General features: G+C 38.3%; 1 long non-coding RNA gene across 1 annotated transcript; it reads right to left on the reverse strand.

Annotated features, from left to right (window-relative positions):
* Positions 1-258: 258 nt before the first annotated feature.
* On the reverse strand, positions 259-26,636 carry LOC135314797 (uncharacterized). The gene is made up of 5 exons (XR_010374290.1): positions 23,457-26,636; positions 22,978-23,092; positions 18,169-18,422; positions 6,506-6,742; positions 259-349 (listed from the first exon to the last, which is right to left on the reverse strand). It is a non-coding gene; the product is annotated as an uncharacterized LOC135314797 (long non-coding RNA).
* Between the last annotated feature and the right edge of the window lie 246 nt (positions 26,637-26,882).

Genomic DNA, 26,882 nt, shown 5'->3' on the forward strand with positions numbered 1-26,882 from the left:
GAGAGCCAGAACAAACTTCAGATACCCAGAGAAACCTACAGGATAACCCTGAGCACAAGGAGTTTATTAAAGGCTTTAGGGAGTTGCCTTAATCTATCTAGGACCTAAAGCCCAGAAATTGCTCCTGAATAAAGGTACCTGCAACTCTTTCCTTCCCTCTATTCCTCCTCCCTCCCCCAAGAGCTAATAGCAGGAGGAGCCTTCCCACACACTTCCTTAATTGCACAAGCAGCAAGACAAACATACTGCTTACCTGAGAGAAGTCACTCAAAGCTCTTGCCCTTAGAAAAGTGCCCTAGCTACCAACTCAGGCTATTCAGGGCAGTGACATCCTGTCACAAATATGTATCTGAAGAGAAAATATTTAAAAATTCATCATCTTAATGACACAGAAGAGAAATATTTGACTGTGTATCATAGCTTTTAGAGCATTTCTTCAGAAGTACAGAAATCCCCATCAAATTTCTAGTTAAGGCTAAGCCTCAGCTGAACAGGTGAAGAGAACCACAGCAGCCATAATCCATCCCAGTAGCTCTTAGATCCTTGTACTAAACAAAGATCTAGGTCTGGCAAGTTCTGCATTTCAGCTGATTGCAGTAAGATCAGCAGAAAAAAAAAACCCAAACCCTAGCTTAGCTAACTGATCTGTTCTAACTAGATATCTAGTTATTAAGCTAAATTATTACTGTTTGGAAAACAGTATCAATCTAATCCACTTGGTCTTGAGAGAAGAGCTGATTTCTACGCTATATGAGCTCATTCATCTTCCACAGGATTTTTAATTCATGGCTTCTAAAAATGTCATTTGGTTCACTGCATTTTAAGTGGGTTTGAAGTTTCTCCTGAATCTGATGAATTTTTGAAAATTTAAGAAATGTCTCGCTGTCTATACAAGCATTCAAATAAATGTTAGTAGCTGTGTAAAACTGGTGTCAAACACTTCCAAGCAGTGAATGCTTCATTTCAGCCATAAACATATGTTGTCAAAGGTCATTAACTTTCCTGTTGTAATAGATTAGGCAGTTTTTCCTGTACTCTGTGAGCTAACAGCATCTTTTTACCCTGTGCTGGACAGTGAAGTCCTCATAGGAAGATTTAAGGAACTACTGAAGGAATGAGGTGGTCCACAGTCACTTCAGTCTTTAGTCCAGTGTTTCCATACTTCATTTTAAATAAAGTGCTTTACCACCTTGAGATGGAAAAGCTGTGGACTGCTATTTTTTAGTGTTCTCCAATTTTCAAACACTTTAAAACTCCCTTCGCATTCATCTTTCTTTTTCTGCTTGTTGATAAGTTTAAGAACTATCACTTTTCCCAAAAGTTGAAAGATAAGTGACACTGTTCAGTGCCCAGAAGTCATCTCATTGTGGATACGGGTTTGCTGAGGAAACGTATGACAGCAGAGGCTCAGGGATCCACAAGACCACTGAACAAGCATGATAAATTTAAACAGACCTGTTAAAGAAAATAGAATACATGCACAAGACACCATATTGATAATGGGTATTTGTAATAACCATGAGTTATAATGGCCTTGGTTCCAGACACAAGAAAGCAAATATAAAGTAAAAACTAATTAAAATAAAAGATAATTAAAAACAAATCATTCAGATCCAGCTTCTTCTCATCAGCCCTCAATATTTTCCCCAAACCAGCACAAATTCAAGGATTCCTTGGGGAGGGCTGGGGTTTTAAAGTATTCAAGACAAATTCCCTCTTCTAATGCCTTCCACCGTGTTCAGGAAGAATTGGGACTTTCAGGAAGTGCAGTTCACCGAATAGATTTTTCACTAGCAAGGCAATTTAGAAGCACTAAAAAAGAGACAGTGACTACTCAATGGACAGTCAGGAAAGAAAAAAAGTAGTCTGGGGAAAAAAAATCCAGACTGGGTCAGGCTTTGCATTATTGTTAACCAATTGGCAAAAAAAGCAGCAGGAAGAATAAGATTAATATCTGCTAGAATGTGTTCTAATAAATATTCTTTTGATTTAGTTTTAAATTCAAACCCACTCTTTCACAGCTGCAGGAACTATTTTGTTTGACTGAGCTTGATATATCCTGTGTGGGTAATGATCTATATTTTCATTAAAGGTATATCTTAGTATGTGCTCTGATTGAAGGAACTGAGAAAGTACCGCTTATGTTTTCACAAAGTCTTAAGTAGGAGGGATGTAAGCTTCCCCTAATTGACTCCTGATTTGTTCCATATGTTTTGCAAGCCATTTGCAGTAGCCAATAATACCTGCCTTGGTGGGAATGTAGCACTTGGCCAGTTTTTTATATTTTGCACAAAAAAGCCCCATACTATATAAATATCCTCAGTGAGGGGTAGCGAGACTGTGCAACATCAAGATGTAATAATTCACCTTTTTTAATTACACTGAAAGCATAAAGTTGATTTGAAATGAAAGCTGGTATCTTAACTTTGTCAAGACAAACTTAAAAGACAGACACTGGTGTGAGGGTAAGTTTCCAGTAAATTAAAAGCAATCCTTAGGGTAGCGGGAACTTGTTTTAGCACACACCCCCTCCTTTTTTTTATTACCATTTTAATTTCAAATGAAATGGTTAGTGAGGTAAGTGGCATACCAGTTTCCTCCCATTCTGAAATGACAAGTATTTAGTAATTTCTGTTATAGGCAGGATTAAAAAAAAACCAACCAAAACTGGCATTCTTTCAGCTGCCCATTCCTGCTAGGTTCCTCCCCTGAAAAGCAGAGCTGCGATACTAATCAGATAATCTTTGGGAATAACTGGAGCAATGTGTCAGCCATGAGAGGAAATAAAACTAAGAGCTGCAATTGGATTATGCATTCTTCTCATTATCCAGATTCAAATGCCTGATGAACACTGTATGTGCAATGAAAGGAATGTCAATGTTGCATATAAAGTAGCAACTCGAAGTGTCTGCAATTCAGATAATGCTGGGCTGTGCCTTTAGGCACAGCCCCAAGCAAGGGGTGCTCGGGGAGCTGCCCCATTCCTCAAGAAGCCTAGGGAGACTTTGTGTCTCCAAGCCACACTCCTCCCAGGCCTGCACTGCTCCTCTCCCGCTCCAGGGAAGGAAATAAATGATTGCAGCTGACATTCCTCTTCATGCCTGGCCAGCTATTCTGATCATTAGTAAGCAGTGGTGTGGAGCCAATTCTATGCCCATTCTCTGCCAATTCCTTCACAGGGGGAAGTATCTGGAAAGCAGACTCTGAATGTTACACTACTGCTGAATCCAAGATCAGGCAGGCATTAGCCAGTGGAGGAGAAACTCTGCTTGACTGAATAAAGCAATAATATCTAGAGTAGCTAATAGCAGAGGGCATGTCATTGCCATCTGATTTGTCATTTATATCTCGATAGAGTTACATATCTCACTACAGTGACAATAACATGATAGCGCTGTTGCCTAGGATGACTAGGAGAATATTATAATTTATCTACCAAGATGATCATCTTTGTATCAATGTGGGTAACCCAGACATCTGAGGAAGATTTTATTCAGTCTGCCTTCCCTTAGGGTGCAGCTGGGAACTTGAATCTGGTTGTACTTGACAGAGAGATATCATTACGACATTCTTGTCATTGAGAAGATTCTTGATGAGTATTTGCTAGGACTGAAAAGCACTCCTGAGAAAAGAACAAATTCTGTTCTTACCTTAGGAGTAATTTATTTGTAAAGGCAACCAGCTGTTGTTACAAAACTCAACTTCTCTTCTATTAAAAAAAAAATACAAAAACCCTCAGCAACAATAAGTGGGCAAGGAATCAAACCTCTTTGGTCTGCTTTGTTAGTTTAAAACAGAGAAGGACAGTATGTGCCATAAAGCAAGTTTCTGCTACAGTAGCATGTAACTTTTAGTGCTCTTTCTATCTAGCTGAATATATTGACACATATGGAAAGAAGTAGCTGCTTTCCCTCTTTTGTTCTGCAGGTAGGTGCTGAAGCTTCAGGGGTGTTCTGTCCTGAAACTAGAAGTAATACACACAAAGCTTCAACTTCGGTAACTCATCAGCCATGACAGAAATTGAACTCCAACATGCTAAAGTGCACACAAAGGCACTCTCTCAATACAGCTTAAAACGCACTGCAGCCAACAGAAGCCTTTTCTTTCATATTAGAAGACTCAAGTTGAGAGACTAATAATGTGTGTTTAGAGAAAAACAAATGCCCTAAACATTAGGGCATAAAAATTAAGTAACATTGACTGACCTTACCACAATAACATCTGAGACTTTTGCACATGTACGTGATGCAAAGGTTTACTAGGTCACATGAAAAATGTCACCTAGTTACCAAAAAACTGCCTCTCCTTCAAAAAAAGTCAGGAAAGTGATCTTGCATTATAAGCAAGAAAGAAAACAGAAATTTCCTAATAAATGCAGAAGTTTTCTTTTGTTAGATAATATGAGAATTTGGGGTAATTACTAGCTCTTACTAGCACATGTTTTTACCATTGAAGGTCACATGCTGCTGTCAGTTTACTTGTTACTAATTGCTACTGGTCATCCTTTCAAGAAATAGTAAATTTATGCATTTTCTTTGCTTTACTATCTCTAACCCTTGCGGTGGAGGAACTGCTATACTCTTGAGAGTATAGCGTGTACCATGCATAACATGGAAGCCAGCTGAAAGGGAGCTCTTTTTATGAAATACTGTAATTCTGCTCTGCCTTGTTCTCTATTTTCTGGTATTCAGTTAAAAAAGGCAGCCAGCCTGAAAATATTTATTTGTTCTTTGTCTGTCAAATGATGCCATCAGATCTTTTATATTATTCTCAATATGTAGATCAATATACAGATAATGCTGTCTTTCTGGTTTGGGCTGTTTTTTAAAGCCAAGATAAATAGTTTAAAACTTTGTTACCAGGTGACTACAATACTATACATAAACAACATGCAAGAGCAAGAAGACACACTGAGAATTGTGTAGTTTGACTAATAAGTGAGCTTATTTAGTAAGAATACCCCTCTCACAGCATTCATTTCTTGCTAAGACATACAGTATCTCTTTGCTTTAATTCTTTTCCTCAAAGGCTGTTTTCAGCTCACTGAATGATGTCTCAGACCCAATCTTTCTGCTATATACGTCATTACTGCAGTCAGTGGCATTGAGCCTACCTAAATTTTTGGACCAACTAAATATTTGGTAACTTAATAATGAAAACACTGTTCTGGATTAGAGGTTAATATCAAACATGTAGATATTTTCAGGGAGAAGTTTCTGCACAGGATGAAAGGAGGAGAAACACTTTTCTGTACTGGTGCCGGTTATAATCCTGAGGTACTTAGGAAGCGGCATAAGTGAATAAACTTTCAAAACTTCCAGAGGTTTACACAGAAAAATATACACATGCAAGAAGCATTCTCTTTATGAGGCCCAAGAGACCTACCTTTATAGGTAAGCATTCTCTAAGTAAATTGCCAGCTAGTTTATACAGGTGCACAGAGCAGCCACATAAAAAAAGAGAACTGTTTTATGGAACCAAAACAGAGATGCTGAAATCATGCCAAACAAGGAAGGGGCAGCCCCATGCAGCAGACCAAGCAAGTGACGCTGTAGATTCATAAGCAAGTAACTAAGCCACCCACACTGCCTGCATAGTCTGCCAAGAAGACAGATGGTGCTACTTGTGAAATATCTTCAGATGTTCCTCATAGTTTACAGCATACATTTTATGGTAGAAATAAATGGAGAAAGTAGTCTTTTATTCCTTACATTTTACTGGCTACAAATGTTAGGTTATGTCCTTTTAAATCAGCCTACAGAAAGATCTGCACTTAATTAAACCCTTTAAATAATTGGTAGATTTTAACTTGCCTGTGGAGATTTGATCTCCATACTTGCAATTTAATCTCAAAGGCTCAATCCACATTTAGTTTAGTTAATCGTTTTTATAGGCAAATGCCCAATTAGGAGCTCTCCATACCTTTTGGGCCTGCTCCGGCTCAAAATACCTGTGCTAAATAAATACACTTTTTAAAAAAAAAAAAAAAAAGTGGCGACTGGCCTGCTTTAATGGTGTTTAACATTCTGCCTCTAAAAGGTGATATTCTGGCAATTATTTTATAGATTTCACTGGAATAGCTACCTGTGCTCGCATTCACAGTTTCGGGATGATAGTAAATAGTGCAGTGAGGTCTGCAGATCACTTTGAGCTTGGAAGATTTAGAATATCATCTCAACTACAATGAACTGAGCTTCTCTACTTGCAATTACGTATGCTGTACACTTTTCTTTAAAATAATTTAGTTTAAATATCAGGTCACTGGCATTCTTATGATTAAGCTTTATAAGCACAAGATAAAATAAGTGACTTTTTATGTCTTCTGGGTTTTTTTTTTTTTAAGAAAATATAATACTTATTAAGTATACAATACAAAAGAGGATTTTACGCAGGCAGGCTCTCAGCTTCAACAGAAGTGATAACTTCTCGTGGAAGACAACCAGTGGAAGCTTAATGGAATCCCACAACACAACAAGTACCAAACCAAAGGTGAAACAACGCTTACCTCCTGCCTCATGGCCTTGATGCAAGTAATCAGCACACTTTCTCTCCAGTAACTGCAGGTATGAAGCTGGTAAATCAGTCCAGTGAGAAACGCAGTGTGACCCGTAGCTCAGTTACAGAATTGCTGAGTCCGCCAGCGAAGTCTTTAGGACTCCATTACCAGAACACAGAAATGGCTGTGTTGTGGCTCTGCCAGCACAGACTGGCTTTTGTAGGTGATGTGAAGGACTGGTCAGATCTGACAATAAACCAATATGGATTCAAAATGCTTTTAAATTTGTTTTCCCTGTTTTCATTCACATTTTCACATTATAATCTCTTTCCATCCCTCCTTTTGTCAGCACTGAATTCAAGTTATTAGCAGCATTCAGAAGAGGAAAAAAAAGGGCATGTGGCTCATCACAACCTTATCCTAGCATTATCATTATATATAGAAGTTATTTTGGTTTAGAAATTCATACATGTTCATCACAACCACACTCACTTTTCCACCAAAGATGAGGTATATAGGTAGCTACTATTTTTCAGCCTGGTTTTAGTCATGATTTTTAATCTCATAATTAATGGTGAACAGTTCGCAAGCTTTATGTCAACAGACTTGCCTAAAATATCTCCATGTAGAGATGCTGTTTTCCTACTTCAGTGCTTTTTGCTGCTTAAATCAGTTCAAGATCTTGTACATGCCTCACACTGAACAGTTCGATATTTAAAAGCTGAAAACTGAAATTTCAAAGCTCAGCTTAGTCAGCTTTTAAGCCATTCAAAGAACATTATTTTCTCTGATTCCCATTTTGGAGAGGTTGGGTTTTTTTTTTAAGCAGTACTTTTTTAAAAAAAGGCATTGTAATTTGAACACCAACAGTACCATGAACGTTACCCTACTCCCTGTATTTATGGGCAGATTGGCATGAAAGGAGCTATGAGACACAATCTGCTTTTGAGTTTTCGTTCCGCCAAAGCCCACTGAAGTTCCCTCCGTCAGAGTCTCCAGTGACCAGCTACCGCAGATCACACTGTCCAGGACAAGGGTATCCTAGCCTTCCTCCTCAGACACTCTTTAGTTCCACTTCTTCTGAGCAATCAGAGTTCAAAAATAAGAATAAAACAAACAAACAAAATAATTAAAAGTACAGTAATCCAGCAAATATTTTTAAAGGACTAGTCCCAAGGCCTATTTGCTATTTAATGGTTATTTAGCCTGTCTCCCCAGAGCTCAGCCATCTGATGGGAGGCTCACGTAACCATCCAGCTGTTTCCAGTCCCCAGCTACCATGGAGATTTTTTTTCTTTGTCCTCCTTTTCAGCAGGCAGCTGAGCTAAACTCTCGCTAGACTCGATGCCTGTAGCAAGACAGGGTTAATTGGCCCTTGTTAACCTGCTCTGAGGCCATACGGCATTTGTAGGACCCCATCTCTGTATGCATTTATCTGTCTCACCACCAAAAAGTGTGTGCAAGTTTCACCTTTTTAATGAAAACCTTGATACAAATCTCTTCACAGTGCTTGCACCTACCCTGTCACAATCAGCCAGCCATAAAAGCGCTAATCAGAAGTTACAAATAAGACTCATTAGAATATTGGGTGCTGGTTACATCTACCTCAAAGGAGGGAAAATTACTGGAGATTCAGGATTCACATTGAGCCCCTGCTTAATAATTTATCTTCATCAAAGACAGGTATTAGGAAGCACTTACTCTGCTGGATTATAATTCCACTGTCCTGAGCACTTGTGGGCATCCACTCCGCTATTTCACTTTTCATAAGAGAAAGTATTCAAACTGCAAGGCAGATTTAGACACATTTCAACTTACATTCTCTCCCCTCCCATTGCAATTCAGTTAGCTGAATCTTATATATCCTTGTATAACTTCTCTTCTAAATAGCATATGGAACCATATCCACCAGCCTGTGTATGATCCTACTTTGTTTGTCATGTGCTTCAGTTTAAACTAGCCTTGAATAATCCCTTACTCTCTAGGTGCAATGATTAGAACTGTGTATAAGCCCTGCCAAATAGTGTAATACAAAGGCAGAGTCCCTCTCTCCCTATGCAAGGTCACATATGTACATGCAGGGACTGACACAATTTGCCTCTGTGAATTCTTCAATATGTTAACTACCGAAACATTTCAGCTAATTAATTCAGACATAATAGCCTGGAAAAATCAAACATTCCTTATTGCAGAAGAGTGGCTCTATGGAGCTATAGATGTTGGCAAACCAAAATAATGTTATATCTTTAAATGTGACCGGAAAGTGCAAATTGACAGCCTGGAGATGAAAAACCTCACTTCATCTACAGAAAGAGATACAACAGATCCCCTATTATTTGACTTACACCAGAGGAAACGTAAATAGACTCTTAGTCATTGTTCAAGGTAGGAACAAATCAGCTGCCTTCTGCTTACATTTACTATCTATTGACACATTTTCAAGCCTTCTCAGAACTGTGCTTGCTTTTGTTCTCTATTGCCACGGCCATTAATTCATTAATTCATTTGCTCACTTATGTTGCCCCTCCCATTTGAGGATCTTCTATTTCCTTAGAAAAATTATTGGCTATTTACTGGCTAAATGACTGTATTGACTTCAGGAACTGCCTGAGTAAAAATCAAACAAGCAGCCTTAGGAACATGGAATTTCCCTGATGCTCTGATTCTCCAGACAGTACTTCCTCAGCCTTTTTCTCCTAAGACAGTCTGGATGAAACCTAACTGTTACCTCCAATTTATTTGGAGGTTTGAGTAATACTTGTTTTCAATGCAACGCCAACAATGCAAGATGATGGAAGCCGCTTCCAGTGGTAATCACTCTGATGTCACATCAGTTTAGCTGAAATGAAACACATAAATTCAGAAAAAGGAAACTGACTATTAAATGTAAACCATACCAAGGACTGCATTCTTGAGTCTACTGTACCTTCATTAGACCACAGAAATAAGTGGCATGCAGAATGGAAAGTGAGCCTTCTCCTTAGAGCAGTAAAAAACACTCAAAACTTGCAGAAGAAACAAGGCTTGTTAAAGCTTTTAAGAAGTAAAAAGTACTCCATACATTCTTAAAAGGCCAAATGCTGTTTCCGTGAAGAATCATAGTTAATTTTCACATAAAACAGCTCCAGATATTTAAAAATAGGGAAAGAATATCTGTTTCAGCAGATACATACTTTTAGCAGATTAATTCTATCTGTCGCAGAGATATAACGTTTATTTTGCCAAAGCCTTGGAATGCATGGTGATGAAAAATAATTTCACCTTTCAGTTTTAGTCACAGATTATTATAACTGCGTCTTACGATAATTTTGAAACATAATGTCTTTTTCCAGGCCTTTGGTAACACAAGCAACAAAGATTCGTATTTGGAATTTATTTTATTATATTTTCTAATTATGCAAATGAGGTTGTACATCAGCATTAATCACACTAAAAGAAGCTATCTGCTTCAGTTTGAAATACTGAATAATTATTCATTAACAATGACTGGCAAAGAAGCTTAAATCAAATAAACTTGCATTTTAGAGAAGCATCTTGCAAAAAAAAAATTCTTTGGGAGGGCTGATTTTATTTATTTTGGGGACGTGTGTAGGCACAAATATTTAAAACCAGATATTATTTGTGAGAAATACTGTAACAATGTCTTTCAAATGCACTCATATATAAAAATCCAGTATCTGGGTTATGAAGAGGAAGCTAAAGTGTAAATATCACTTATTTTCTTTATATTCCAAAAAAGAAGATGAATTGGCATCTGTCTCCTTTCCTAGTAAATAAGCTATTTCTAATTAATTAATCTATGAAGAAAGTTTCTAAACAAGCATTCTCAAAAGCAGACATGTTACAAAATGAGGTTGCTTCCTGCCACTGAAGCTCTAAGTGTATTGCAGCCTCAGAGCTACACTCTCGCAGAGTACAGCTCATCAGGTCACTCTGATCTGAGGCACTAGCTGTGCAAGCTTTGGTTTGTGTGTCTTTCTCAAAATGAACTCTGTCGCTCAGTTCAAATGGTTCAGCAGCAAATTGATCTCTCCAAGTTCATACAAACCCAAACTCCTAGAAGAATTTCCTCCTTTCCTTAGACCCTGTGCCTTCTTCATTAACTTTGATATAGGCTCCCTGCCTCACTTCTGCTGTTTCTTGTCCTTATCTTTTTACAGGGTAGTCGGCAGCTTCACCCTTTTAGCAGGCTTATCCAAGCTCACACTGTAAAAGCTGTTCTCATCCCCAGCCAGGAAGAATCGCTCTGTATCAAAGGTGAGGCACGATGCAGTCAACTTCCACTGGCCAGTCAAGCACAGGGAGCTGGCAACTAGCGCTGTTAATGGTGATGCTGACCTTGTCTAGGCTAGAAAGAATTAGTCTCTGCAAGCTATCCCTTCCAGTCAACACGTATTTCGTGTTGGCAAATGAAGAATTTTTTTGGCAATAAGGCCTCTAAACGTTACCTTGTTCCCTGAATAAAAGAAGCTGCATCATCAGTAGGACAGAGTCTTTTTGCCCTTTAGAGTTCATTTGCTTTAAGGAGGAATTCCTTGCTTTGCTAGGTTGTGTTAGTCACTTTGGCTAACAGTTACAGGTCTTACAGAAGGATTCTTTTGTAGTCAGTAACAAAAGAAAGGACCCTCCAAAATGTGGTTCGTCACATTCAAACACAGATGGCCAGCACTGGAGTGAGGGAATTGCTATCTAGAATGCCATTCCCTTTCCCCTGACTTAAGGGCACAGATGTCTTAACTTTGGTTAGATAGGTTAGGTTAGCTCAGGCAATTTGTATCCAATTATTTTGCCTGTATTGTGAGAGGCCTAACAGCCATGCTCACACCCTTAGTGTACCATCGTCTCTGAATAAACTTCAGGTAGGCTGCTTCACGTGCCTCTCAGCATGGTAGCTAGCAGAGCTCAAACATAAGCCATGGTTAGATCTACATCAAAAACACTCTCTGTGATTTAAGCTAGCTTCTTCGGCTTTACACTGAAATGGAGCAGAGGAGACAGGTTGAAACTGCTATGAATAGGAAAGCAGCAAGCAGCAGAATAGCCTTTGTGCTGCACACAGGAGCTAGCTCTTCTCTGGGATATTGTTCCTGTCGTTTTCCAGGCTTAGTGAGGGCAGCTGGAGTAAACTTCTGAATCCCATTATTTTATACCTGTATTACAAATTGTGGGCCAGGGCCAAATTCTCATACATGTTGTACAAACACACCACAAAAAGTGTCACTAAACAGCTGGGACTTTGATGAGTCCAGGGGTCCTGCGAGGGAAACTAAGCAAGGGGAATGTCACGGTGGCAGAGAAATATAAGACAGATGAAAGTTGGAGGGGAAAGAAAGCAACAGAGCTGAAAAAATGATCAGAGTCCTAGGTAACAAACATCCTGTGAACTCTCTGTTTCTGTTCTAATCATCTGGCTTGTGGCTGTCTCGTTTTTTTTTTTTTTTCTCTTTTCCCTCTGCCCACATTAACCTTTTCTTGTGGGCAAGATGCTGCTTCTGGTTTATTTTCCTGGTTTTGTTTTGGGTTTTTAATTATTATTTGACAGAAACTGGGTTTTCTGTTTGTAAACTTTGGGGACCCTGCACCATTTACTATGCTAAGTGATTCAGGACACTACAGGATCCTGTTTTGGTTATCTGACTTCTATTTTAATATTAGAAATAAATGTTATTAAATAACAAATTTGATTGACTACTTAGGAGTGTTTGCCTCCTCAAATCTAATGTTTATTTCTTGCTTTCTTAAATGTTTCTTGCTAATAATATGACATGTATCATGGGAAATTGCTCACTACACCAGAAGCAGATTTAATAAAAATCTTTCCGCACACTCAACAAAAACTGCTTTAAAACTATGCAAGCAAAAATTAAGAGCTATCATTCAGAGTTACGTCTTCAAATATGTATGGGAGTTTTCTTAAGAAAGTTTCCTGATTTTAAACATACGCTGAATGTAGTTCTCTGTTTCACTACCTGGGTTTCAGAAGTAATAGAATTTCAATAGAGCTAAGTTAGTAGAAGGATTACAGAAACATTTTCAGTGATAAGACAAGGGGTTTACTTCTGGTATTTTGTGGAAAAAAATGGGATCAATAAAAGCCTTTACAATGCATTACTGTGAGGGAAAAATAATTTGTATAGAAGTTACTGTGAGCTTTAGACTAATGGTCATAACTGTAAATGATATTGAAAAACAGATAAAATTAAATAAAGACTTGTGAAGTATAAATTTGCTGCTGGCAATCTAAAAAGGATTTTCTTGTTACTCACCCATGGGATTTGGGGTTCTATCAAGGAAGCTTTCCTACTTGTCATACATCATTTCAAAGAGACATATATAGCCTGGAAACTGCTTTAAGGCAGCTGCAAGCAAGTGTCACTTTGAGTTAAATGCATTATTAAACTGTTGGGAAATTTCACATCATGGGTCATTTATCTATGCTAAATGGGTCAAAAGCCTCTACACATGCCTAGATAAATGAGAGAGAAGAGCAAAATTCTCCCTTGGGAAGTAATACGTTGACAACCTCTTAGAGTTCATGTTATTTTTAGTAGATAGGAGTAAAAATGACTTGCTAAGTATACTAATTCATAAAACCAGGTGCCAAATACCCATAAGAAAAGGTTACCAAGTATCCCCATATTTTGACGTTGCTTCATGCAAGTTGTCAGCAAAATGAAGTATAATATGCTTTGACTCTCTGTCTTTAATGGCCGAGTACCTGGTCCCAAAAGATGCATGCTGAATAATGCGTATCTTACTAGCTTAGCTGCTTTGGGAAGAAATAGTGTGTGCGCTTTGAACAGGGCATACAGCTAACAAAAACAGAGCAATACAAAGTTTCTAAAACTTTGTGTTTGAGGTATTGTTGATATGTGATTTAATTCAGTTGCAGAAAAGTCTTTGGTTTAGTAAATCCTGTAACGCCTCTGGCATGTTGCTGGGCGTTCCCAGATACCATGACATGCATCATCAAACAAATTAGAAGCTAACCTAGTAGCCAATTTTAGGAAATTAGCAGCAATGTGAATCCACATGAGAGGAGCGAGCTAGAAACAGTTCTTCACAGAGCAATGGTATTCTTTCATGTTGAAAGATTAAGTTTTCCATCTCCGTGCACATTTGCCCATGGAACAGACCAGTCAGAAAAATAGTTGAGCAAGAAATTGCAAAGGGAGGGCCGTCCTTTTGATTAGAAGCAATTTCACTTTCTTGGTAGCTGATAGAGGGGAAAAATATTTGGTATTGGTATCAGTTCATAGCTCTCAGCTAGCTGAGTTTACATGAAACTCAGCATGTGTTTCTGGATGAGAGGCACTGAAAGCACAGACCCCTCTTCTGCCAGGCAACCTCTACAGATGGATGGTGTCACGTAAGTCTCTTTCTCAGCCAGAAGATTATGGGATATTTTATTAAATACATTCTAGATAATGGGGAAGGATTCTTCACTTTAACACAAGAAGCAGATTTACGCAAGTGCTGATGTTAATGACTGGATCTGTGAAAACAGCATAAAGCTAATTTGGTTACTCCCACCTGTGGCAGTGACATTTCCATCAGTACACTGGCCTCAGTCCCCAACATAGTCAGTCTTGAGCTCTGGCAGTTGTTTAATGTCATATCTTCTATTTTTTACTGTTATGGCCAAATCAGAGCAACCTGAGAACACCAGCAGCCCAACAAATTCAAGGGTGAAAAATTGAGATCGTGGGTGATTTTCCTGTCAAGCTCCATGAGAGAAGCACGATGATGAAGTCATCAGATTTCTTTGTTTATTAGAAGAAATAATAATACAGCATGGGGAATAATGCAAGTTGTCAATGTATTCCTGGCTTTAAAAATCTGAAAGCTTCCTTTGGCAGTACAGCACAACATTTCACAGTACACACGATCCGTACTGTAAGAATTGCTTTGTCAGCATATGTCATCAAAAAGATCTGTTTGACTGAGACACCTACAAGGTTCTTATTTGCCATAGCCCAGCACAACAGCAAAATTCAGAATGAGCTGATTCAAGAACTGAATTTAATTGTATTCTAGTTCTTTAGGATATATTCTCTAGCAAAAATTCCTGGAGGAGTAATGTCAACATTTTGAGAGGAAATCTGATGGCAGCCTTGGCAAATACGTTTCTTCTCTTAATCCACAGATCGTCACTGCGCTTCAGTCTGAATGAGCCCGTAAAACATGTTTCTGAACAGAATGTTAGAAAGAATGAGAGAACGTCTGATGCTTTTGCAGAAAACGTTTCTATGCCTCATTCTGGTAAAGACTGAGTACAATGTTCATTGTCTGTGTCCTGTTATGGGACCTTGACTGTTGCAAGCATTCATAAAAGGCTGACTGAGATTCCAACTGGTTATACTAACCTTTCTATCAGATCTAACACATGTAATACTTGTAATAGCAATGCAATAGGACTTCTGGGAAAAAAAAATGGAAAATTAAAAAAAAAATCTGAAAAACTTTAATAGAAGGATTATGACATGATCAAAATACATTTTATCCTTCATATTAGTATATGGTTCAACTCTTCACGAGCTTTGCTCTGAAACCTCCAAAGATGAAGTCTATGTCCTTAAGAGCTGCCAAAATTCATCTGACTTCATTTCAGCAGGAAGCTATCTGCTTTCATATGATTTTTTTACCATCAAGCACAATTATTTAAACTACTAGCTGTAATACCAGTCATTTTGTTAGCTTTCCCTAAATCATGGTTCATGATGAGATCATCACTGAAGTTCAACAGTGCTCAGAGGGCTGATTTTTAATCACACTTGACTAATTTAGTACCCATCAGTGTAAATGGAGTTAGTCAAGAGGTACATATATATATATATATATATAGGCACAAAGTAAAATCCTTGCACATGTGGTTGTCTAGTTACCATTAGTCCCTCCATTTTGTGTATCATTTGAAGTTTCTGCTTCAAACAATGGACGTTTCCCAGACTGTGACTTACTAACCTCAACCCTCTAACCAGCTGGGTCAGAAATTCTCCTTGAATCTCAAAATGGACTTCAAATCTGAAACCACCTCTTAGAAAGAGTCAGTTCAGATGATTCCTGAAGTTTCAAGACCCCACCCCTAAATTTCTCTAAGTATCCCAAACATGCCTTTTTTTTTAAAATTAAGCTTTTACGTTTCAGTGAAGAATGTTTTTCCTGTTTTGAAGGTTAGTTGATTTACTGTTGAAAAACTTTGAAGAAATTAAAATGGTTGAAAAATATAAAGGATCTGCATGTAGTCAAAATCACTACTCATTTTAGCTGATGCAACATGTGAAAAAGGATCTTAGCCTCACAAAAGGCACTGAGAATTTCAGCTTTTACTAATAAAGCTTGATTCAGGACAAAGATGAACTATTTTATTGCACTACTCACCTAGAAAACTTTCAGTCTACAGCATTTATTATAACTGTAAAATCAAATGCAAATTAAAGTTACATGAAAGTTCTCTCTGTAACTATTTTTCATATTTATTATTTTGTAAATTATTCTCATACAAGAAAGACCTCTTAAAACTTTAGTACGTTAAAAAGTTGATGAACCGAAGAAACCAAATGTAGCAAGATGTTTGGCTGATGAACCAAGCAAAGCAAAGCTGATCTGCTTAAGCCAGCTGACACTGCTGGCATTATACCAAAACGTACAAACATATAACCTGACCTATCACTGCATTTTATTAAGATGTCACTGAGTACAAAATTAAAACATCTCATTAAAAATTTTCTCAGACATAAAATTAATGTATATATCAAAGCCGTGACACAGGTTCTCAATTAATTAATTAACCTACTTCAAAGTACAAAATCTCTGTGCTCAGGTATTCTGTCTACTGAAAGTTTCTGACAAGGTCCCCAGCTATCCTGATAGTCTTTTAAACTAAATTGTCTTAATAATGTAAGAATAACTTAGATCACCATTAATTTCTTACTTTACTCTTCTTTATAAATTTACCAGGATGATACGAGAAATAGATACTGTAAAACACCTTCATAGATTAGAAAATATTCCTGATGGCGTTCACCACGCAATGTGAATAAGGTTTCTTTATGGAGATGATTTTAATGCATTAGTCTTCTTTCACCCATAGCTATTTTTTGTTTGTGCACAATGCTTGTTGTCATAACCTACGTCAGGCCGTTTACAGTATAAACAATGGCTCTAAATTAAATAAGCTAGATTTACTTAATTTGCTCAGTAATAACAATATTACATTATTTTAGCCAAACGTCGATGTCAAACTGAACAGAAATAAGAGGAAAGCAGTAATTAGTCTAGGTTAAAATATATCCTCAAAGGATATTAAATATGCAAGAGCTCATCCATGAAAATTAGACTGCAAGAGGTTACACCATGTATTGGCTTATTTTGTTACATATCAAATTATCTCTCATGAATAAATATATCTAATAATGTTTAACTCTATAATTTAATAGTGCCCTATTAAAAATACTTTCTGAATCAACCAAGCTGTGTATTTGATTTTCTATGATTATCAGATTTTAAGTACACAATAATTAAATGTGCAATTTGTACTGCCTTCTGCAAGCACAATTAAAAAGTCTATGCTCTTTAATCCCTTTAGTAGATAGCCTCAATAAATAGGAATACTAGGACCCAACACTGAAGTTGGATAATAATGTAAGTTAAAGAACACAACGAGGTGTGAAGTTTCCTAATAGGATAAAAGGTTAGCTTAAATCTCTTTGTTTATTTAAAGGAAAAGAAACAATTCCTGAGCTATTAAATTTAAGTTTGATTTGCTTTGCAACGTGAGCACTGCTGTGTTCTCTTTCCCACAGCCACCAAGACCACAGCTTTCCTAAAGGACTTGAAACCACATCTCATCTCCTGTGAAATCCTCACCTTGCTTGTCATTAGGCAGTGGCGCGATTTCCCTGTCAAACAGCTCTGAACTTGACTGACCCGCAGAACCTTCGAAGGGCTACCCACAGCTGAAACTGAGCTGATATGGGCAACCTCGCTGCCATTTGCTGCCACAAAGCACTAAGGGATACTTTGAAAAATGAACCTGGTTAATAGGTGCTGAGGAAGTAGAGGTGAGTTACAAGTCCCCACATGCAGCATTAACCCAGAATCATCACTGCTCCCTCGTGAGGAGAAATGATAGGAAGGACTGCTCTAGTTGCCATGGTGAACTCTACTCAAAGATTGCATCTACTCTCTCTCTTTTTCTCCGAGAGGATGAAGATCGTTGTGGAGTTTTTGTTCCCTTTTTCATTGGTCCCTACCCTAGCATCAAGCCAAGCCACAAGACTGGGCTGAACAAAGATCTGGCGCTGTTTGCTAGTTCTAAAAATTCATGAAGATAAATTAGTCTCCTTCCTACCACGTTCCCTCCACCTTAAGAGATGAAGAGTGAAGCAATCAGCTAATTAACCCTCTTTTCCAGGCACAAAGAGCTGCATTACAATGTGACATTGCTCTGCCCTTTTCTTTTTGAGATGTTTTCATGGCCTATCAGAGTCTGCTCTATAAGAAGACTCTCTGCATCTGCTCTTGCAACCTGCTAATTACAATACTGTAATTAAGTGCACATGGAAGTAATTACCTTCATATATCACCGAGTCTGATAAGCAGAGAGCAACTTTCAGTTAAGACATGCTTAGCTCTGCTCTCTGGAAGGTGGAGATTTGTTCTTGGCTCACCTGGTTTGACCACTGCTTGAGGATCCTGACAGTCCTTATTGCTGTCTGGGCTGCAGTTCTGTGAAAACTGTGTACGCTCATCCATGCACATGAAGGGGCCAAAGTCCCTATCAGCAGGTGGTAAAGCCCCACTGAAGTTACTGGAACTCGGTATGGATCATAGAGGCCGAAGTGTCTCCAGTGTAGTGGTTGCTCCACCTTCCCTTGGAAACAAATAGCTTGTTTCTCAGCTGCTGTTTCTGGTTCCTGACTCTCTGCAAAGATACAAAGTCACAACAATATCCTGGGTTTTCGTTGATTTGATTCTTCATCCCTTTTCTGGTTTCAGCATTCCCAACCTCCTTTTCTCTATGACAACAATGGCACTAAAGTTTTTTTCTAGTAGCCCTTCAGCCTCAAGGAGACCAGAGCTTAAGATTTGATTTTTGTGTGGGAAGAAACAAATAAATACTTTGGGGTTTTTTTTAATGAATGGGTCCTTTGGTTTTGATTCAGACTTTGTTGTTTGCTCTACAGTACATTTTGAGCCTGTGGCTCAGCTAGACTTGCTTAAAGTCCACACCTGGAGCATTCAGAGATGTGCTCAGCTGTGGGATCCAGAGAAAGTTCTGCAAATCGCAGGTTGGCACAGTAAGAAACCACACAAAAAAGTCCAGACAGCGAGGGGATCACTACCATTGCCAGCAGGTATATGAAGGAAAGCAAGGGGCACAGAAGAGAAATTAGAGGACTTGACAGTCACCCCCAGACACTACCACATTCTGCTTCTGTATTCTGCCTTGATGGTGTCACATCATTATCTGAGGCGGGGGGGAAAGCTGCTGTAAAACGTAGGTGCCTTTGAAGTACAGACAAAATGCAGACACATCAAAATGTATTTTCCTTTTCTATACCTTTTCTTAAATGAAATATAATGGTCAGCTTTAGGCTAGGTGCTGCCATGCGTTGCCAATGGGAAGTGAGAAACAACAGCAACAAATTCATCTTTCTTCCCGAAGTACTGCTTGCAGCGTGAGGCAGCACTAATCAAAGACAAATCATAAAGGTTTGGATTTCTTCTGTTCAGTACTAATACCTAGGGGCAAGGTGGAGAAGACAGCTGTTTGATACTGAGCAGGCATACTCCCTACACCCTTCACCAGCCAGTTTAAAGAAAGATCAATGGGTTTAATCTGTAAGAGATTAGGAATGGCATTAAATCATACCAAACCCTATTATTTGATGGCACTTGTGTAGCAGCATACAAGAGTCAGAAGACTTTAGAGCCAGTAATACCGGTATGCAGAGAAGGTGGTTTTTTCCTACCACTGAAACAAAGGGAGTTACACCTCTAAGTGTCTGCAGGACTGGGGTCTATGATGGTAAGAAAAAAATAAGAGGAAACAAACAGCAGGGATGCCATGAGAACGGAGCAGCCCACGCACAGCATTTCTTTGAAGTATAATTACAGCCCCACTGAAGCATGAATGTAGCCTAACGTATTTGCAACCACTGTAATCAGTGTAATCATGCTGCCATTTCATTTACTTTCACACATTCTGTTAAGGCATTAGGACTGCTGTGTAGACTGCTGGAATGATACAGTTAATACTGTCCATTTATTTTGTTCATGCTGATAAATCATGTTGTTATTCTGCTATATTCATACTTCTTTTCTATGACTTTAAGGCTAAAGCAACCCATTTCATAGTACTATAAGAATTCTGTTTGTAGAAAAAGAATAGAAGGTAAAACCAGATTTTGTTAGATTTGTAACACCTTTACGGGACCTTTCATATCTGCTGTTAATTAGCAGTATTGGGACCAAATAAAAATAACAGATAACTCCCTCTCGTAAAATTATTCCTTCCAGTAGTTATTATTTAGTCACAGTGAAGGGAGTGGAAACAAGGAAAAGGAAAAAGAAAAGACACCAAGAAGTCGAATCTTGCTGCCATTTTACCCTTTCCCGAGTGCCCCACTTACAGTTTTCTTTCTTTAAGCAGGTACATTATAACGTAAAATAAAATAATATAATGGGAATTGCCTTGAAGGTATAGAAGGTAATTAAAATAATACAGATAGCTAAGTGAAGCGAGGGTAGGTGAAAAGAACGTGCAAGGTTTAACAGCTGCTCTACCATATAAAGCCCTTGGAAAAGAAGACACAAACTGATTTAGAATAGATGATGTTGCTGATTTTTCATAATAATTATAAGCCTCCTTTCTTTCAGACGGTTCTTCAATGCAGTTTGCATAAACAATAGAATAAAGTACAATGACACTAGTGAAAGGGCAGTGATTTGTCTGATGAAAAGGGTACTGGTGTTGATGATGTTTTTAATTTATTTAACTGTTTATGAATGTTGTATTTGCCTAATTTTTAAGGAAACATTTTCTGTGATTATTCCTATGTCAGGCCATGTAAAGAGGTAGTAGAAAATGGTAGAGTGAGTTTTTAATGAAAATTCTGCACCTTGATGTCTATCTAGGAATTTAAACAACTATTTAATAAGCAGACTCATAAGAATGAAATCTATATAACAATTAAAATAATAATGATTTTCTAATCACTTAAGCGCCTAGAGTGTGTATCGAGGTAATCACATTCATTGTAAATTTATATGCTATGCATATCCTTGTAAGCATTTTGAAAGAAAGTAGTGCAGAAGACACAGGTGCCTAAATTAATAAACATTAGAAAATCAGCAAGAGACTTAACTACACTGGTTATTGTTTTCAATTATCAAATAATTAGTTTGAACATCTTTGTACACCTGGTCCCAAATCATGGGATTCAATTACCTTGAATGGCTCTGGGCTGCTATTTGATCACTTAATACTAAATCTGCAAAGTACTGGGCATTAGGAAGAATATCTGGTGGAGGACACTGAGATTTCCCAGAAGTTCTGTGAAAAAGTTCAGTAATCAGAACATTTTGGTTTGCCGAGTCATGACTATAATTAATAATGGAAAAGCTTTATTAAGACTTTTTTTAAGAAGAAAGAGAGCTAAGGAAACAGGTGGCAGGCAACGGGCTGAATAACATCATAGAAGTATTCTCACTTGAAGTATTTAACTTTCCAGGACAGGTATGTTTGATACCATAATTTAAGAAACGTCACATGCTCCTCCACGTTTCCTACCCTCTTGCTCTACGTTCTGACCAGCCCAACTATCCTGTCTTTTTCAGTTTCAAGAGTACTGAATTTATGTTTTACTACAGCTTTACTAGCTGCATTCTGAGATTTCTGTGCAATAGGAAATTCAGAAAAGCTTTACTTGAACTAAAGCCCTCCAACAGGCTCCTAAACAATATGCCTCAGACTACTAGTCATATATCTCTAAATTGTCTTACTCATTTAAGCAACAAACTGAAACAGTTTGGTATAAAATTTCAGATTAAAAAAAAAGGATTTAATTAAAGGTTTTAGGAAAAGTTTCACATTAAATGTCACTGTGTTTTGCATTATATTTGTGACATATTTATTTTCCTGTAGAACTTGAGGAATGAAATACTACTACTATGACATACTATTTTAATGCCCTAGTAGGATAAATAGGAACTAAATAAATCTAGGCTTAGAAGAAGCAAGAGTCCACTATGTCACTCAGTTCTTCAGAAAGAAATTGAAGACCCAAGTGCCACTTCTACGCATAAATCTAGATAATGTATAAAATTCCGTCAAAAGTTTCAGTAAGTCAAAGCATCCTTTTCCTTTCCAGTTTTTGAACATTCATTGATTGCAAAACCCTGCAATTTCACTAGCAAAATACAAGACTGTTTTTTTTACTCTGCTTAAAAACTGACTCAGAGCAAACCACTGTCAGCCTTACCAAGCATGAAAGAAAACACCATGGGTGGAGAGTGTTTTCCAAATCTTGAAAAGGCCTAATTGATGTGTAACTTATTTTCCAGGTTGAAACACAATCACGTAGCCAAGACTGACAAAGCGGTGATTTTGATCTTTGCCTGTGCCTCTCTAACTTTCTGTTTCTTGTGGCTCTCAGTGACACAAGAGCAGGGACAGTATTGGTGACAATCACTGACATTCTCAGATAATCTGATTAAGGCAAATTTCTAGAACAGCATTACACATTCTGTTATTGCACATACACACAGTGTATTTGTTGCGGCATCATTTTAAGAAATGCTACAGCAGCTAAGGATATTTCAGATCTAAAATTTCTACAGCATGTATTTCTGAATTTGACTGTTCATGTTGACTGAGAACAGTCATGTTGTTCATATTCATTAGACGTTAATTTTTGTGAATCGTATCATCTGTTTCTTGGTTAACTATTACAATTATTGTGATTTCCAAATTGATTATTTGAATAATTTAACAAAAATGCATAGGGATTATTTAAAATTAACAAGGATTATTTTTCATAAACTTCCTTGACTGGTTGTGACCATTTGATATAATGCTTGAGCTGGGATTGACAACTCAAGTCATATGGTAGTATTTTGAAAGTTTGACTTAATGCAAAGCCAGTGAAAGGTTTCATGTACTGTTTTAAAATGTCCTTTGCAGTGCATTTGGAAAACTGAGACCTAGAGCTGTGCCATGAAGATGACACAGAACCTGGGGTTTGGAAATTCATTCTCTCTGCTGTGCCTGTCAAGGGTGATGATGATAAAGCTAAAGGCATTTATAATGATAATGAGCTAAAAGGCATTTATCAAACTTGTATTAGCTGCAAATGGATGGGCCTGCTGGAAAAATTCTGAACAGTCTTAGGGCCATGCTACCAGGAGAGACTTAATGGCAGAGATCTGTGGCTCCATTCAGCCTTGTGTACTGCAGGCTTTTGTGAGATACTTACCACTTGAATGGATGTAAGTTGAGCAAGTGTAGAATACCATTTCTGTTAAGAATAGACCTTTCATGCTCTTATCGTTTGTGACGGACAAAAGGGTACATGGGTATTTCAAGAATACCTGTTTTTGGGGAAAAAAAAAAAAAAAAGCAGTCAGAATATTTGGTACAGTTGGTGCAATAAATGTATACAGAGTATTGAATTTGCACATGTGACAGCAACATAAATATTAAAGATATTAATCACAGGTAAGCTTTACCATCCCACTCCATCCTTATGATGTTAGAAATCTGCTCCCTAAAGTGAGCAGGCAGTCACTGTCTCACCAAGGCTACATCAGTGGATTATATTTGTACAAGTTCTTTTGAAACAGTACAAAATATAGGGGGGATACATCTTATTTTATTTTGGAAGGCAGTTTGAAATCAATGGAGTAATTAATTTCCCTGTTACATGCGTGGTCCAACCACATCTAATCAGTATACCTGGCAGGTGATGTGGCTAGATGGCGATGAATCGGCCTGTCTCAGCTGCAGGCCTTACTGCATCTTTTTCTCCTTCGTAGTGTCTGAGTCGTCCCTGCTGCTGTCAGATCCTACATGTTACCTTTCCTCAGATGGAATCACTCTCCTACTCAAAATAAGACATAATACCTCACTCCTCCTGAAGAAAAAATGATACTTCCCTGATGTTAAAATTTTGAACCAACACACACTCTAAAGAACTGTCTGTTCTACCAGCAGCACTAAATGATTTTAGGTAAGGGAAGTCTACGAGTGCCTAGAAATAACCTGCATGGCTGAGCCTCTTTTCACAATAAATATTGCACTGCAAAAATCATCAGAGACTGTAATTTGTATTTACATTGAGGTCTTCAGCTTTTCTCAGATTCCCAGCCTTTTGCCACTGATGTCCAAAGTCAGTCAGCCAAGCCCAGCCAACCTCTTCAGGACTCACTGGTTTATAACAACATCCAAGGAATTACTAGGGTCATTTTATACCAAAACAATGTTACTCCTACTTCCCAGCAGCGCTGGTCATTTAATGCAGAATAATTGCACAGGTAAGCATCCTGCTACAGGCACACAGTAGGGAACACAGTACTGATAAAAGTGAGATTTTGTGGGTCTGTATGGGCATTACTTAGGACAATGAAGGTGACTGTGTATTTTCTGCAGCCAGTAGACACTGTTTTTGCTACACCCCAGATTGTCGTTTGCAAGTAGAACTAAGGTGGTTTTTTTTCAAAATGCATTTGCTGGAATCTATTTTGGGACAGCACTTTTAACTGGAGGCCACGGAGATGTGCAGAGATAGGCCTTAGCGAAGAGGCATTTGACTGCTGCCAAACTGAGAAGCACATGGTAGCATGACACTTCCATTAAAATTAGGTCACACTCAGGATGGTTCAAGTTGTGTTTTTTCCTCCTGAAGTTTATTCCAAGTTTTCAAAAGCAACTTGTTTGTTTCGATAAGAATGGAAGAGGAAGGTGTAAGGACTGCTTAACCCTAATGTCTTCCATGGGGTTAATCTGAGGCTGTAGCAACCCCAGTCCTTCGAGGCTGACACCAGAAACCCACAGCTGACCTGATTTTATATTCAATTCTTCATAAGTCTAATTAAAATGTGCATGAGGAGGTGCCAGAGAAATCCCAAGCCTTAATATTTTAGTGTAGAAAATGTGATATAAAGATTAAGTGTTGGTAAGGTTAAGATGAAATACAACTATATCTAGTGATGATCCTTTTTTATTCATGACATTTTCATTTTGCAGGTTATTCCCTTTATTTCTGTTCCTTTTGTTCCTTTGCATTTAGGATACAATATCTTCTTATGCAATCTCCCAATTAAAGGGCTTCTCCTGTAGTTATAATCATCTCAAAAGTACTCTGATAAATGACTCCATCTCTTAAAATGCTTTGAGATACAATAAGTGCCTCAGAATAGGCAACCGTAACAAAATGATCAGTCAGCTACAGTGACTACATGCCATAAATTTTGTCTCAAACATGGATCTTTTGCGAAGATTTAATGGAACAGACTGGAATCCTGTCCATTTTCATGTGGAAATCCTATAAGGGAATCTGAATACCATGAAAGTTTACAGTATGTGCAAATCCGGACTGTGAGAGTCGAAAATCAAGATAAGGGTGTAAGAAGTAAATTGAGTCATTCTTGGAGGTTCCAGGCTTGGTTAATGTAGTCCTGTCTCTTCTGGGATTAATAAACCAGGTCACTTCTTTTTTTTCCATCTTCTATCACAAATTGACTTGCTGTTTTGGTTTGCTACATCAGCAGAATCAAATACAAACCAATTTTCTCAGTGCAAGGGGGGGTTGTACCAGTCAGAGAGTGGGGTTGATAAATCAGCATTCTCCCCTATCACCTGCTTCCAATATTTTCTTGAATGAGATTTTGCCTCCTCCATTTCCACAGCAACCCTCCTCATGCCAGGTTAGCAAGGAGAGCAAGGAAAGAGAGGAGCTTTAGGATTTCTCTGTGTTGATTTTGCTTCACCTGCCTCAAGCTGCACCTTAAGTATAAGAAAGGCAGATGTGACATGAGAACTGTTGTGGTAAATGCTAGAAACTGTTGGAGTAAAAGACGATACTGGTGTGTCATAATGTAGCCTAGAGGTAACAGGCTTGGGAAATTGCATCTAAAGCCAGCAGTGATTCCTTTAGTAGTAGGTTGCCGTCAGCATCCACTGGCAGAAAGTGTTGAAACTGAGATGCAGAAAGGAAACACAGTCCCTCTTCTTTTTATACAGTCCTGCTGGATGTTTGAAGTTTCAGATAGATTAAGGGAAAAAGTAAAAGTGTGGGAATCTATGGTGCTTCCTAGGACTAAAATAAACTCTTCATGTGTCTCTGTACTTGTAAAATGAGGCTAGTGGCTCTGCCACTTTGAACTTTCAAGTCAAAGAAGCAGCGACCATGGGCTAGAAAAGCAGGATATCTGCAACAAACTGGAATAAAACAAAAGGATCAAGGATCACTTGTCACCCCATCATAGGGAAAGCCACCTCACCAGGACAAAAATGCTTTTTGGTGGGAGTGAGTAGTAACAGTGGGCATTAACATCACTAGGAACGCTTGTGTAGCTTCTGACAATAACTACCTTGAAAAGATTTCCTCACTCTTTGAAGTGTCTGCCTTGCCTGTAGAGTAGACAGCTTGCTTTCTGACTACTGTCTTGCCTGTCTGCTCCCCCATGCACTTCTCTGTTGTAACACCCTGTATTATTATAGTCACTCTCAGCACCTGGCTACAGGAGTGAATCAAAGTGTTGTGGAGGCAGCATATCAATTTGGGTTTGTGCCATGGTAATAGTTACTCGACGGTTAAGTGGGATCATTTCAAAGACACTTTTTCTTCCTTTTCCCTATTTCTCTGTGCCCAGATCACTGCTTGAGCTGCCTTCGCCCTAAACACTGCGTGCTCACCTTTTGTGACTGTCTAAAATAGAAAACCTCTGCTCTTGTCAAAAGGATAAACTAAAGCAGTCACTTATCTGGCTGAGGAATTGCACACCAGAGCACTCCACCACCACTTCCCAGCTGCCTGCTGGGGGCTGCAGCCCATCGCCCAGCTGGGACAGACTCAGCCAGCAGCAGCACTACATACTTGCCCGAGACCATCACAGTGCAGAGGGTAAGATGACCTCCAAGCTGTGAGAATCCAAAAGAAGCAGGTAAACACAAATAATCAAATAATCCATTCTGAATTGTTGGTACTTACTGAATCCCTCTGAATAAAAAAAAAAAGAAGCTTGGATTATGTGTTAGTTGACTTCAGGCTGCTGTACAAAGAGCTATTTTCCTTTCTTCCTTTCTCTTACCACTGCTATTAGCTAGCCAGTAATCTGCACGCACACACACTGAGAAGTGAAATCTGCTGGTTCTCACAGT

The sequence above is a fragment of the Phalacrocorax carbo genome, chromosome 8, assembly GCF_963921805.1.
Source record: "Phalacrocorax carbo chromosome 8, bPhaCar2.1, whole genome shotgun sequence".
Classification (NCBI taxonomy): domain Eukaryota; kingdom Metazoa; phylum Chordata; class Aves; order Suliformes; family Phalacrocoracidae; genus Phalacrocorax; species Phalacrocorax carbo.